Source organism: Saccopteryx bilineata, chromosome 8, assembly GCF_036850765.1.
Source record: "Saccopteryx bilineata isolate mSacBil1 chromosome 8, mSacBil1_pri_phased_curated, whole genome shotgun sequence".
In the NCBI taxonomy this organism is placed as follows: domain Eukaryota; kingdom Metazoa; phylum Chordata; class Mammalia; order Chiroptera; family Emballonuridae; genus Saccopteryx; species Saccopteryx bilineata.
In genome coordinates this window covers 5,281,508-5,295,851 of record NC_089497.1, presented here as the reverse complement: position 1 = coordinate 5,295,851, position 14,344 = coordinate 5,281,508, and the positions used below count along the sequence as shown (strand labels likewise).

The 14,344-nt window shown below is 43.0% G+C and overlaps 1 non-coding gene across 1 annotated transcript; it reads left to right on the top strand.

The window, feature by feature from the left end:
- Positions 1 to 2,586: 2,586 nt before the first annotated feature.
- On the top strand, positions 2,587 to 2,662 carry TRNAA-AGC (transfer RNA alanine (anticodon AGC)). Its single transcript has one exon. It is a non-coding gene; the product is annotated as a tRNA-Ala (tRNA).
- Positions 2,663 to 14,344: the final 11,682 nt, after the last annotated feature.

The following is a 14,344-nucleotide window of genomic DNA, read 5'->3' as shown; positions in this document are numbered from 1 at the left end:
AGTTAGATGGCCAATGTGATGGTGACAGAATGAGAGGGAGGGAAAGGAGGAGATGAGGTCACAGAAATAAGAGAAAGCAGGTTCTTTAAGGACCTGTAAGTCATTGTCAATACTTAGCCATTTGTGACGAGTGAAACAGACATTCAAAGGCTCTGACAGACAGATGATGGGATCTGAGTTAAGTTTTAACAGAATTGCTCTGAAATGTGTTGATACGATGTGGGCTGGGGTAAGGCAAAGACAGAAGCCAGGAAAACAATTAAAAGACTAAGTAATATCCAAGAGAGGGATGGTGGCAGCTGGTACTCCTGAGGGAGCTGTGAAGGAGGTGAACCTCTTTGATTCTTGGTGAACTTTAATGTAGAGGCAAGAGTACATCCTGTCAACTTGGGTGGGGCATGAGAAGGCACAGCAGGACTTAAAGATAATCCCACTCAGCAAAGACACCACCAACAGAATGGAAAGGGAGCCCACTGAATGGGAGAACATTTTCTAGTGATATATCTGAGAAGAGGTTAATTTCTAAAATATATAAAACTTAGGCCTGGCTGGTTGGCTCAGTGGTAGAGTGTCGGCCTGGCGTGCAGGAGTCCCGGGTTCGATTCCCGGCCAGGGCACACAGGAGAGGTGCCCATCTGCTTCTCCACCCCTCCCCATCTCCTTCCTCTCTGTCTCTCTCTTCCCCTCCCGCAGCCAAGGCTCCATTGGAGCAAAGCTGGCCCGGGCGCTGAGGATGGCTCTGTGGCCTCTGTCTCAGGCGCTAGAATGGCTCTGGTTGCAACAGAGCGATGCTCCAGATGGGCAGAGCATCGCCCCCTGGTGGGCATGACAGGTGGATCCCGGTTGGGCGCATGTGGGAATCTGTCTGACTGCCTCCCTGTTTCTAACTTCAGAAAAATATCAAAAAAAAATTAATAATTAAAATATATAAAGAACTTATACTACTCAACACCGAGAAGACAAACAAGTCATTTAAACATGGGCAAAGGCCTTGAAAAACACTTTTCTAAACAAAACATACACATGGCCAATAGACTTATGTAAATATACTCAACATCACTGAATCATCAGAGACATGCATATTAAAACCACAATGAGGTATCAGCTCACACCTTTTAGAATGGTGCTCATCAATAAGTCAACACACAACAAGGGTGGCAAGGTGTGTAGAGATAAGGGAACAGTTGTCCATTTTTGGTGGGAAGGCAGATTGGTGCAGGCATTGTGGAAAACAGTAGAGTTTTCTCAAAAAAATTAGGGACGGTGTTGCCTTAAGACCCAGCACTTACACTCCTGGGAGTATATCTGAAGTAGCCCAAAACACTGCTTTAAAATATATATATATATATGCACCCCTATGTTCATTGCAACAGTATTTAGAATAGCCAAGATCTGAAGACAGCCCAGGTGTCTATAAAGAGATGACTGAACAAAACAGCGTTAGTACATTTACATAACGGAATACTACACAGCAGTGAAAAGGGAAATCTTATTTCCTGCGACCGCATGGATGGACCCGATGAGTATTGTGCTAAGTGAAATAAGCTAGTGAAAAAAAGACAAGTACCACATTATCTCATTTACATGTGAAATCTTAATTAACAAATTAAAATGATGAACAAAACAGAGACGTGGATACATGAAACAGGCTGACAGCTGTCAGAGGGAAAGAGAGTTGGGGGACTGGAGGGCGGAAGGAAAAGAGATTAAGAAATCTACATCTATATGTAAAATGCTATTCATTGTATTTATACCTCGTAAATACAGATTATTTCAAAATGCTTTACTGATAGGTGAAATCAAGAGCCCATGGGCAGCCACACCTAATGAGAAGGAGTCCTTCTAATTGTTTCTTTCTTTTTGCAGTTCTATTCTGAACCATTACGTGCATTTATGATACTTCTTAGGTGATTATACAAGTCTTCTGTGTAGCACACAGATATAAACCACACCGATAGAGACAGCAGTGTGCTGATAGCTGAAGGGAAAGGGGAGCAGGGGGCAGGTGGAGGTGGGCCAAGGGGCAGATGGGGACAGAAAGAGACTCTGCTTGGGGCGATGGGCACACCGTGCGGGGTGCATGTGTTGTTTTCTGGAGGTGCACACCTGAATCTGTACCCCCAGAAATTCCTTTTTTTTAAAAAAAAGTTGAGTGAAAAAAAATAGGCAAATAAATAAATAAGCCCTAGGGAGCAGCTTGAGCCGTCGTGTGAGAGCAGGAAGCTGCCCCAGCCCATCAGAGAAAGCACCAGTCGTTGCTGTGAGGCCAGAGCAATGGTTCTTGAATTTGGGAAGATAAACAAATATGCGTTCAAAAGGTAATGGGATGCATTTAGAAGGGTTCAAATAAATACGGGCATAATAGGATTAGAGTTGCCTATAAGAAAGATAACTCTAACTCCATTGGAGAATGGGTTTGAATAGACGAAGTGTGACTCAATAATCAAATATAGAAAAGGAAACAAGTTTAGGAGCTTGGGAGCAGGGAGCTCAAACGTAGCTCAGGCTTTCGTGAATACCTAGGTATTACACGATCATCCAGGAGAAATTTATGATTGAAAAGTGCAAAATAAGAAATATTTGATAGCCCTGGCCGGTTGGCTCAGCGGTAGAGCGTCCGCCTAGCGTGCGGAGGACCCGGGTTCGATTCCCGGCCAGGGCACACAGGAGAAGCTCCCATTTGCTTCTCCATCCCTCCGCCGCGCTTTCCTCTCTGTCTCTCTCTTCCCCTCCCGCAGCCAAGGCTCCATTGGAGCAAAGATGGCCCGGGCGCTGGGGATGACTCTGTGTCCTCTGCCCCAGGCGCTAGAGTGGCTCTGGTCGCAACATGGCGACGCCCAGGATGGGCAGAGCATCGCGCCCTGGTGGGCAGAGCGTCGCCCCTGGTGGGCGTGCCAGGTGGATCCCGGTCGGGCGCATGCGGGAGTCTGTCTGACTGTCTCTCCCTGTTTCCAGCTTCAGAAAAATGGAAAAGAAAAAAAAAAAAAAGAAATATTTGATAGTGTGGTCATTAGGTTCATGATATGTGACCGAGCTATGATAAGAAAAAGTTAGATATCCAAGAGGAACAGAAAGAAAATATTAAAACTAAAACCCTAGGGAAGGAAATAGATACATAATGAGCATAGAGCTGTGAAAAGAATCAGGAGATTAAATTATTTATATTGTGTATATTTCCACCTCCCTTGTTTCTGCAGTTTAAACTCTTCAGACAGGAAACAAATGTTTCATATACTTAAGTATTTCCACAGTTCAGAACAGAAGTGTACAAAGAAAGAACCAAGTCGGAGGTATCCATCTTTACCACCAAGTCTGCCTGATTTCACCCATAAGCAAAGCATTTAAGTATATCACTAAATATTTGTATAGAGCTTTAATATATATATAAAGTTTTGTTTTTCGTATACCAGTTTATAATTAATTCTCACAACAAACCTATAAGGTAAGAATTATTTTCAAATGGGGAAAACCAAGGTTCAAAGCCTAAGTAATCAATCCAAGAGACGTTCTCAAGTGTTCGAAGCCTCATATTTCTTCCACTACTATCATTCTGAGTCACAGGAGTCAAGTTTTCTATTTATACCAAACAACTTAACTGATTTGCAAGTTGGCGACTCCATGAGCTGCCTGAATGGCATCTCTAGAGTCCAGTCCTGTGGCACAGACAGTGGCCTTTCCAGCTGAAATGACACTTGGACAACAACACAAGGAGGTTTAAGGAGATGCGTTGAAAAACCACCATGGTGTATACAATGACCCTTTAAAGTTTCAGAGAACTCAACTAAAGTATCAGCTTAACTCAAAAGTGTTAGTGAACTTGAGCAAAGCAGGCTCACTAGACAGGGCGTGGTCCCGAAACTCATGAGTCTCTGTGGGCCCTCAGCGTGCCAGGGATGGAGGAACAAGGAGAACATTTTTATCATCCACCAAAAAGGGGCAAAAAAAAGCCATGTTTCTGGTGCCGTTTGTCCTGTCCCAGTCTCCAAATCCCATACATTTAGGACTGGTCAAAGCTATGATCTCCGTGGCTGGTCCTGAGGTCACCCAAAGAAACACTCCTATTCGGAAACTCATTCATTCCTTTGAGACTCCGCCTGACAGACACCAGGATTCGCTGCTCTGGGACGTGTCCTCTAACTGCGAAGACTCTGTTTCCGCTTTGCTACAGCCTCCTTGGTGCTGACACCTCGTTGCTCGGTGGCCCAAGGTTGACTGCAGGCCGGAGACCCTGGGCTGAGCCTAGCATTATGGCGAGGGTGATCAGTAGAGGTAGCTAAGCCAGGTTACTGCTTCCAGCACCATCCTATCCTTCTTCACCGATACCATTCTCATGTACTTGGGATCATTTTTTAACTAACCAAAGGAGTCTTTTGTGTTACTATACAGTTGTTTTTAAAACAATTCAAATGTTCGTTTTTTTCATGTAATCAAAAAATTATAGATCACTTTTGTGTGTAAAGTTACCCACAGATGAAATGTCTGAGATTTTCAAAATATATAAAAATATATTAAGTTATTAAGATTGTCTCTTAAAATTAACTTTTAAGCCATCAAATTTCAGAACCCATGTAAAAGCTTTTTTGTATAAAATAACAGAGCAGATTCTTTTAATAAAGTTAATTCAGTAATTGTACATGTCTTACCAATATCTCCAAAGACATCTTTTCACAAAAGACTGTTGGGTTAGAAGAAAATGCATTGTACAGAGAGAAATAGTCTCTTAAACCCTGGTGAGTATAAATTATTATTCACAGTACTGTCTAAACAGAAAAATATTTCTTGACTCAATGGGATGTCTCCTTGAAACATTTCCATTAAAAAAAAAGTATTAGGCCGTATTACACATGAAATGTTTGAACCAAATCTTCAAATAGTCATTTAATGGGATTTTACTTTAAAAATCTTTTACTATTATTTTTAAATCTTTCTATAATTATACACAGAAAATTTGTATTCAGCCAGAAAAAATTCTTACCTTCTCCCTAATCCACCACCTTAATAGAAATATTTCCTCTAGCAATTATTTCTTCCCATTTTTTTCTATCTGTATTAATTTCCCAAAGCTTAAAATTATAGTTGAGGATGAAATAAGAGGTACTGTCAATTTCCATTGATCTAAAAATGACAGTGCACTTTTTCACTAATTTTCTTAGATTCTGCATTAATTATTATGTGCATTCATGGTCATAACTCTAGAAAAAAATGCCCTGTAGAGTCCACATCAAGATAAAGCAATGACCACATCCATGAATTTTCCTCCTGTTTATAATTCAACTTTAAAAGTTAAGTGTTTTGATAAGATGCTTTTTGTGTTGGTCAGAGATGTTTGTATATGATTGGGTTTCTTCTTGGCATGATATATAATGGCATGAAAATCAAACATGCATGAGAGAACCAAACATGGTTTTATTTATCATATGGCCATACACATTACAAAGCCCGTGGAATAAAGAATTTAATCTACTCCATTTAAAATACATTTGTGGACTGTCCACTTTGTACCAAGCTCTGTGCTTTGTGAAGTTTTGTTTTTGGTTTTTTTTTACATTTTTCTGAAGCTGGAAACAGGGAGAGACAGTCAGACAGACTCCCGCATGCGCTCGACCGGGATCCACCTGGCACGCCCACCATGGGGCGACGCTCTGCCCACTAGGGGGCGATGCTCTGCCCATCCTGGGCGTCGCCATGTTGCGACCAGAGCCACTCTAGCGCCTGGGGCAGAGGCCACAGAGCCATCCCCAGCGCCCGGGCCATCTTTGCTCCAATGGAGCCTTGGCTGCGGGAGGGGAAGAGAGAGACAGAGAGGAAGGAGGGGAGGAGTGGAGAAGCAAATGGGCGCTTCTCCTGTGTGCCCTGGCCGGGAATCGAACCCGTGTCCTCTGCACGCTAGGCCGACGCTCTACCGCTGAGCCAACCAGCCAGGGCCTGTCTTTGTGAAGTTTAAATCTAATAAAGCAGCTTCTCTATAGTGATTGAGGCCAGTCCTCACAGCTGATCAGCCCAGGGGTAAACGCTTCCCATTAATATGGCAACAGCAATCAGTGTTCAACTACACAGCCTCCATGGTGAGGTGCCTGCAGCACCCAGCTCAAGTGAACAGAGAGACTGTGGCAAAAGGCCCTGCTGGACACCTATTACACAAGGCCAGTCTACCAAGACTGGAAGACATGGCAGCTCTACCACATGGATGGAAACCAATGCGGGGAGACAGCCAATATTAAGAGACAAAGAAACACATCCCAAATGAAATAACAGGACAAAATTCCAGAGACAGAACTAAACAAGATGGAGACAAACCATTACCGGGTACAGACTTCAGAACTGCATATAAGGATGCTCAATGAACTCAGGAAAAGAGTAGAGGCTCTTAGTGAGAACTTCAAAGAAGAGATAGGAAACATAAAAAAAGTGGAGATAGCCTGACCAGGTGGTGGTGCAGTGGATAGAGCATCGGACTGGGATGCGGAAGGACCCAGGTTCGAGACCCCGAGGTCGCCAGCTTGAGCGATGGCTCATGTGGTTTGAGCAAAGCTCACCAGCTTGGACCCAAGGTCTCTGGCTCCAGCAAGGGGTTACTCTGTCTGCTGAAGGCCCGTGGTCAAGGCACATATGAGAAAGCAATCAATGAACAACTAAGAAGTCACAACGAAAAACTAATAATTGATGCTTCTCATCTCTCTCCATTCCTGTCTGTCTGTCCCTGTCTATCTCTGCCTCTGTAAAAATAAATAAATAAATAAAAATTAGTGTTTAAAAAAAATCACATTAAAAAGTGGAGATAGAAAACATAAAAAAGAGCCAATCAGAAGTGAGGAGTATACTAACTGAAATGGAGAGAGCATGACAGGGTACTAGCAGTAGAGTAGATGCAGCAGAGGATGAAATCGTAGATCTGGAAGAAAAAAAGAACAGAAAAGATAGAATTAGAACAGAAAAAAATAAAAAAAGAATCTATAAAAATGTAAGGTATCTATAGTGTAAGGAGCCTCTGGGATCACTTGAAATTTACCAACATTTGCATCATGGAGGTCCTGGAAGGAGAAGAAGAAGAACAAGAAATAGAAAAAAATAATGATGAAAAACTTTTCTAACCTGGTGAAGGAAGTAGACAAGTCCAGAAAGCACAGAGAGTCTCAGAGAAAATGAATCCAAAGAGGCCCACACCAAGACACAATTAAAATGCCAAAGGTTAAAGACAGAATCTTAAAATCAGCCAGAAAAAAGCAGTTAGTTAGCTACAAAGGAGCTCCCATAAAACATTCAGTTCATTTCCCGACAGAAGCTTTGCAGGCCACAAGGGATTGATTGGCAAGAAATATTCAAAGTAAGGAAAAGCAGGGACCTACACACAAGACAAGTCTACCCAGCCTTGAATTAGAACTGAAGGACAGAGAAGAGCTTCTCAGACAAGGAAAAGATAAAGGAGTTTATCACCACCAAACCAGAATTAGAAGACAAATTAAATGGTGTTTTTAAGAAAAAAAAAGATTTAAAAAAGTGAATAAAATGACAATACATGCATATCAACTATTAATTTAAATGCAAATAGATTAAAGGCTCTAAGCAAAAGATATATGGGGGTTGAATGGATAACAAAACAAGACCCTTGATATGCTGTGTAGAAAGGACTCACTTCAGATCAAAAGACTCACACAGACGAACAGTAAAGGGATGGAAAACAGTACTTCATGAACATGGAACAAACAGATAAACAACAAAGAGATCTGGGGTAGCAATACTCACACCAATCTAAATAGACTTTAAAACAAAGGCTGTAAGAAGAGACAGAAAAGGACCTAGCAATTTCACTTCTGGGTATTAATCTGAAGTAACCCAAAACACTGAACAGAAAGGACCTATACAGCCACATGTTTATGGTAACATTATATACAATAGCCAAGATACAGAAGCCCCCTAACATGAATGGATACAGAAGAAGTGTGTATATAAAATGGCGTATGATTCAGCCATTCAAAAGAATGGCATCATGCCCTCTGCAACAACACGGATAGACCTAGAGGGTAGTGTGCTGAGTGATGTAAGTCAGACAGAGAAGGGCAAATCCCAGATGATTTCACTTATATGTGCAACCTCAAAAACTGTGTAAATGAAGCGGAACAGAAATAAACTCCTATCTAGAGAGAACATTGTGACGGTTGTCAGATGGGAGGGAGCCTGTGGGGGGAGGGGTGAAAAGGGGGAAGGGATCTAGAAGTATACATATTTTGTTACAGAACAGGGTGGGCGTGTAACAATACAGCGTAGGGAATACAGTCAATCATATAACACCTCTCTGTTGTGTCCGACAGTTACTTGATTTATGGAGGTGACCATTTTGTAAACTATAGAAATGTCTAATCACGAGGTTGTACACCTAAAACTAATATAGTACTGTATATCAACCATAACTTAAAAATAAAAATTGTGCTGAAAAACAAATGGAGTTTAGTGCAAGGGGGTACCGAACTGTTCCTTTGGAGCTCCCCATTCTTGGTATGAGGAAGCAGTGGTTCCTCCCTCATGAAGACAGAGAGGGTACTCGGGGGCTCGCAGTCTATCGGGTCCTTTCACACCGTCCGTCTCTGAGCACAGGAAACGCTGTTGGCGGAGGAAGAATGCGCGTGGCTGTGTTCCAGGACTCGCGCCGGCGGGCAGGGTGAGTGAGGTGTGGCACGGGAAGCCAGAGCTGGAGCACCGGACAGACCTCTGTCCTCCACGAGCTGAGTGGCCTGAGCGAGCTGTTCACCCGCTCTGGAGGTCAGTTGGGTCTTCTTTCGTGACGTGGGGGATAAAAACGCCACCCGGAAACGTTGCGAGGAACACACTGCAACGAGGAAAGATTTATCAAGGACTGAACGTATTTGGCACGGTGTCAAGATCATATGAATTTTTCTGATTCCTCACACATCACAAAATCCGCAGTTATTTGCCGTCCAGAAGGAAGCAACATGCTGGACAGAACGTTTGCCAGTGAGCAAGCAGGTCGAGAAGGTGCTGGCACAGGTTAACTCTGCTTGGCCGCACAGCTTATCCATTGCCAGGGGTTCTCCTCTGGGCCCAGAAGACCTTTAGAGGGGACTCCGTACCGGTTCCCTCTACTTCTATCCCATTTCTCCTTCCCCCTCCACCCCTTCTAGGTCATTCAATGGTCTGGAAGGAATAGTGCCTCAAATAATTTAACAGAGATTAATTGTGTGACCTTGGCATAATGACAAAGTGGGGATAGACCATTGTATGATATATCTTCCCAGTAAGCTGCTGCATACACCAATCTATAAGCGAGGGAGGTAGCTGTAGGTGCACAGGCTCACCAGAACGGGCCAAGGAGAGACTTACAGACGACATCCCAAGACCGGTGTTATCTGATCAACAGGTGTGGTATAAGAAAATAGTAACAACACTGTTTTTCATAGCCTGCTGATACTGTTCGCATCACTGGGTGAAGTATACGCATAAAAATAGTTCTGTTTTGTTTTTTATCCAAATACAACTTGAGGAAAATACCATGATCTTCATGTAATGGCTGTGGAGGCAGGGGCTAAGGGAGATTAAGTAATGTGGTGGTGCAGTGGATAAAGTGTCAACCTTTATCCAGTATTCGAACCTATGAGGTCGCAGGTTTGAAACCCTACAATTGTCAGGTCAAGGCACATGTGGGAGTTAATGCTTCCTTCTCCTTCTGCCCTTTCTTTCTCTCTCTCTCTCTCTCTCTCTCTCTCTCTCTTTCTTTCTCCTCTCTAAAATGAATAAATAAATAAAAACAAAAGTAATGTGCGTTGTGGTGCAAAGCATGTCAGCACTGAGATTTAGGTCAAGTTCCAGTCTAATTTCCGAGCCTGTGTTCTTAACCAATTCTGTGTTCTGCCTCTCTCCCAAAGGAGGAGCAAGCACCTCTAGTTGGATGGTTTTAGTCAAGCAGTTCCTCCCATCAATGGAGTGGCAAGTCCTAAGGAATACTGCTGGATGGGGCGGGGAGGGCCCACACATTCAGTGTGGGAGAAACAGCTGTTAAAGAAGGAAGACAGGGAAAGAGTTAGCAGGGATGGGAAAGGACTAGTCAGAGGGGGGTGAGAGAGAGGGAGAAGGGGAAAGGGAAAGAGAGAGAGAAGCAGAGGTCGAGTTCCCTTCTCTCAGGAGAGTGGAAGCGCTAACAGCGTGAGCGGAGGAGGCCGGCGGGTGATAACGAGGGGACATGAGAAGAGGGAGTGTGCTGGCAACAGGAAAGGGGCCCAGTGAACACGGCCCTGACCAGGAGTCCTGTTCACAAGCTCTGTTGAGAGGACAGCTGTTCAGAGAGCTTCCGGGCCTGAATCGCCCTGCGGCCCCGAGGGGCTCCCAGCTTCCCTGCTTGAAGCGCAAGGTTGGATCCAGCTATCTCTTCTTTTTCATTGTATCATCTAACTCCGCCTGCTGAGGAAAGACTGGTTCACCAGGGAATACACTTGCGCTTCCAGACATGAGATTAGGGTGTCGTTTCCTAACTATATTGAATACAAAAATAGGAAAAAAAGAAATGTGGTTGTTCTCTATGGAGTCAGTTTTCATCTGAATTTAGAGATGCGTTTAACAATATGAATGTTATTATTGCTAAATTATTGATCTGCTATTTCATCTTGACACTTGGCATAATCTTTAGTTGAAATCTCTAAAATCTCACGACTGCTATTGTTATGTTTTCGGATGCCGCTGTAAGTAGGAATAAATATTTGGGCTTTGGATTTGACCCAGAAAGAATGACATAAACAAGATGAGCTCATACTCCATCAAGTGTTGGCTTTAATTTTAATGAAAATCATCACTAACGCTTTCTGCCAATAAATACCAGATGTTCTGTTAAAAACAACAACAACAAAAATGTATCAGAGTTTGTTTTTGTTTTTTTCTAGAGTACAACTAGATATCTAATGCCAGATTTTGGTGAGAATATTTAGAGATTATGTCGAATTTTGAATTCAGAAAACTCCCTCTCATACACATGGTTTCATTCTAAATGAGTCAACCGAAATGACTTCAAGTGAGGCTTGTGCCCATAAATTTTATGACGCCGCTGTTCATGTCCTTGAAACAGATATTAGCTTTAGATTTAAGGTGTGGTTTCCAAAACATATACAACGTTCAGATAGCAATGGAAAAAATTAAGTTACCTTCAATCAGTCCTGAAAATTATTTTTCAAAACAGATTCTCTAAGTCCCTTGGCTCCCCTGGGCTTTTCTTAAATATTGCAAGTGTCGGTATGTGTGTGCATTTACAGTACGGGACCACTTGAGGGTCAACATTGGGTAAACATTTTCAAGAGCCCTAAGAAGGCTTCCATTCTAACATGTTCCCACACTTCCTGAGAACTGCATCCGTAGCCAGGCTGACAAGAGATAATGACCAACTCTAGGCATCTGGCAGAACCACGCCGTGCCCACCAGCAAGGGCCTCTACATCTGGCATCCAAGCCCCACTGCCTCTCAACCGTATAAATGTGAGCAGGCCCTCAAGCCCCGCTTTCAATATTTTTAAGGTACAATGACAGCTGTTAATTACCTCATGGATTAGCATGAAATTTAAGTGAAATACTACATACAACAGGGCACATCTTATGCTTTTACTGAGCATCTTAGAACACATTTTAGCTTTTCAAAATAATTGCCATCATCAGAAATAATAGGGGAAATGAAAGTCTTAATAGAAAAGCTAGCATACCAAGTGAAATTTACGTCACCGTTCAGTGAGTCTCAAACATTTAAGAACTGCAGGGGAGTGCGACGGGGTGAGCATACTGGCTTCCAGGACAGCCACACACAAATGCGGGAGGAGGAACTGAAGACCCACCCGGCATGAATGTTATTACCCGTCACTTACAAGACTTTTTTTTCTTTCATGATCAAAGAACAATTCTTTTCCCTCGCAGGCCCTATGTCTACAACTCCAAGACACATCCGTGAAGCCTGTTAAGTTATCTGCTTTCATTAGCGAGCAGATAGAAGAGAAGGAAGATGATCTTTAAAGACATATCTACGTTTGATTCTCAAACTCCATAAACCAACACCATGAAAACTTGGACAAAGTACCTCTCTGAAGCTCAGTGTCTTCTTCTGTAAAATTGGGGCATGATTAACCACCTCACAGACTTCTCAGGAACTAAGTAATCAGGTGCCTAGCACCATTCCTGGCACACGACAGACACTCACGAAATGCTAATGGCCATCCCTGCCTCTTTTTTTTTTTTTTTTTCTGGCATGACTAAGTGAGACTGCAGGCAAAGTCTACACCCAAGCTAATGTTTCCCACATTAACGTGTTAACTCAATACCACAATAAAAGTATACATAAAAGTTATCGTTTTATAACAGTTATAAAGAACTATTTCTTACAATATCTGATAATCTTGGTTTTATTAATCACACAACCAGGAAGAAGCAGAACTAGAATTTCTGTGTAGGTCAGTCAGTTGTGATGTCACATGTTTTCCATTGCCTCATGCAATTCTAAATGTATGCCAGGCAAACCACAGAGTCAAGTTAAATAAATGCAAATGCAGGCAGTCCCTGGGTTACGAACGAGATAGGTTCTACAGGTTTGTTTGTAAGGTGAATTTGTATGTAAGTTAGAACAGGTACATAACTATTAGATGCAACTTAAATAGATGTTTGTCTTTTTTTTTTCTTACAGAGACAGAGAGAGAGTCAGAGAGAGGGACAGACAGGCAGGAACAAAGAGAGATGAGAAGCATCAATCATCAGTTTTTTGTTGCAACACCTTAGTTGTTCATTGATTGCTTTCTCATATATCCCTTGACTGTGGGCCGTCGGCAGACTGAGTAACCCCTTGCTTAAGCCAGTGACCTTGGGTCCAAGCTGGTGAGCTTTGCTCAAACCAGATGAGCCCGGGGTCTCGAAACTGGGTCCTCCGCATCCCAGTCCGATGCTCTATCCACTGCACCACCGCCCGGTCAGGCTAGATGTTTGTCTTAACATAGTATTTATTTTTACCTTTTTGTGCATATAAATACTTCAATGTTTCCAAATACAACCTCATTCTTGAATGATACAGAAGATGATGGACTTGTTGAAGAGAAAGAGACTGGTAGCAGAGTCCGGGTTTGATTCTGCTGCTGGAGTCAGTTTCTTGAAGTGTAGACATCAAGGGAGGTTTGTAGAGAGCTTTTCATTTTTTTTGTCATAAACAGCCCTTGAGCATCTCAGCCCTTCCATAACTGTATGGTATACTTCAGTAACCCTCTCTGTCCAGGGTCTCAGTCCTCTAACTGTGCTATTCTTGTTTCAGGGAGACAGAAAGCATCAGCTTTTTGTTTCTGTAGTTTCTAGGTCTCTGCTTTCTTCCCGCAATGCTATTGTTTACTGCTCTAGTTCTGTAAGTTCTTCATTGGTTAGTTCTTTGCCATGGGAATCGAGTAACTCTATGATGTCATCTGCACTGATGTTCAACTACAGTTGATTATCAATAGCCCTTACGGTGCTCCATTCCTAAGTACAACTGTACATCAGTCTGATGTTTGTAACTCGGGGACTTACTGTCCTTGCCTGTAGAGTGTTACCTCACTAAACTCCCAGTGAGTCACTTTTGAAGTAAATGTTGGACTCTTCTTCCTTCCAGGTATGTCTTGCTTTCAATACAGATCTCTGAGAAGTTGAAATACCTCATTGTTGTCTCCTGCCCATGACTTGATGCAAGCTACCTGCAGCTCCAACTACAAAAGCCCTTAGAGTTCTTTGTCCTACGTTAAGCTTTGTGTGTGTGTGCGTGTGTGTGTGTACACATATAATTTGGGAAAGATAAAGGCTCATTCAGGCAAATGGCTGGGGGAAAAGGAAGAGCTTATAAACAAAGTGGGTGTACTGGCAGTTTTAAGACTAGAGAAAACTGACCCAAAGCTTGGATTGGCCAAGAGAACAGTCCAGCCATAGATAACACAGCTGGTATGTGCCGCAATCCTCCATTCTCCACACTAGAACATCTCACATCCAATGTATTTTTGAACTGGACTCACCTGCTGCTCCTCCTCCAACTCTCCTTCATACACACACACACACACACACACACACACGCGCGCGCGCACACACACACGCGCGCACACACGCACGCACACACACGCGCACGCGCACACACACGCACACGCCCCTGAAATGTGGTCTTCTGATTTGATGGACACGACCATCACCAGGTTAACTAACAGCAGGTCAAGTTTCACTTAAAGGAGCTGAGTCCTTTCCAGTGGAGCAAAGTCCCTTCATGGTTACACACAGTGGGCAGAGGCAGAGCTGCTCCTAATTTGTTGAGATTTGTGATAGAATCTCTGGTGTCCCAAACGCAAGGCTACCATTTGCTATGCCCA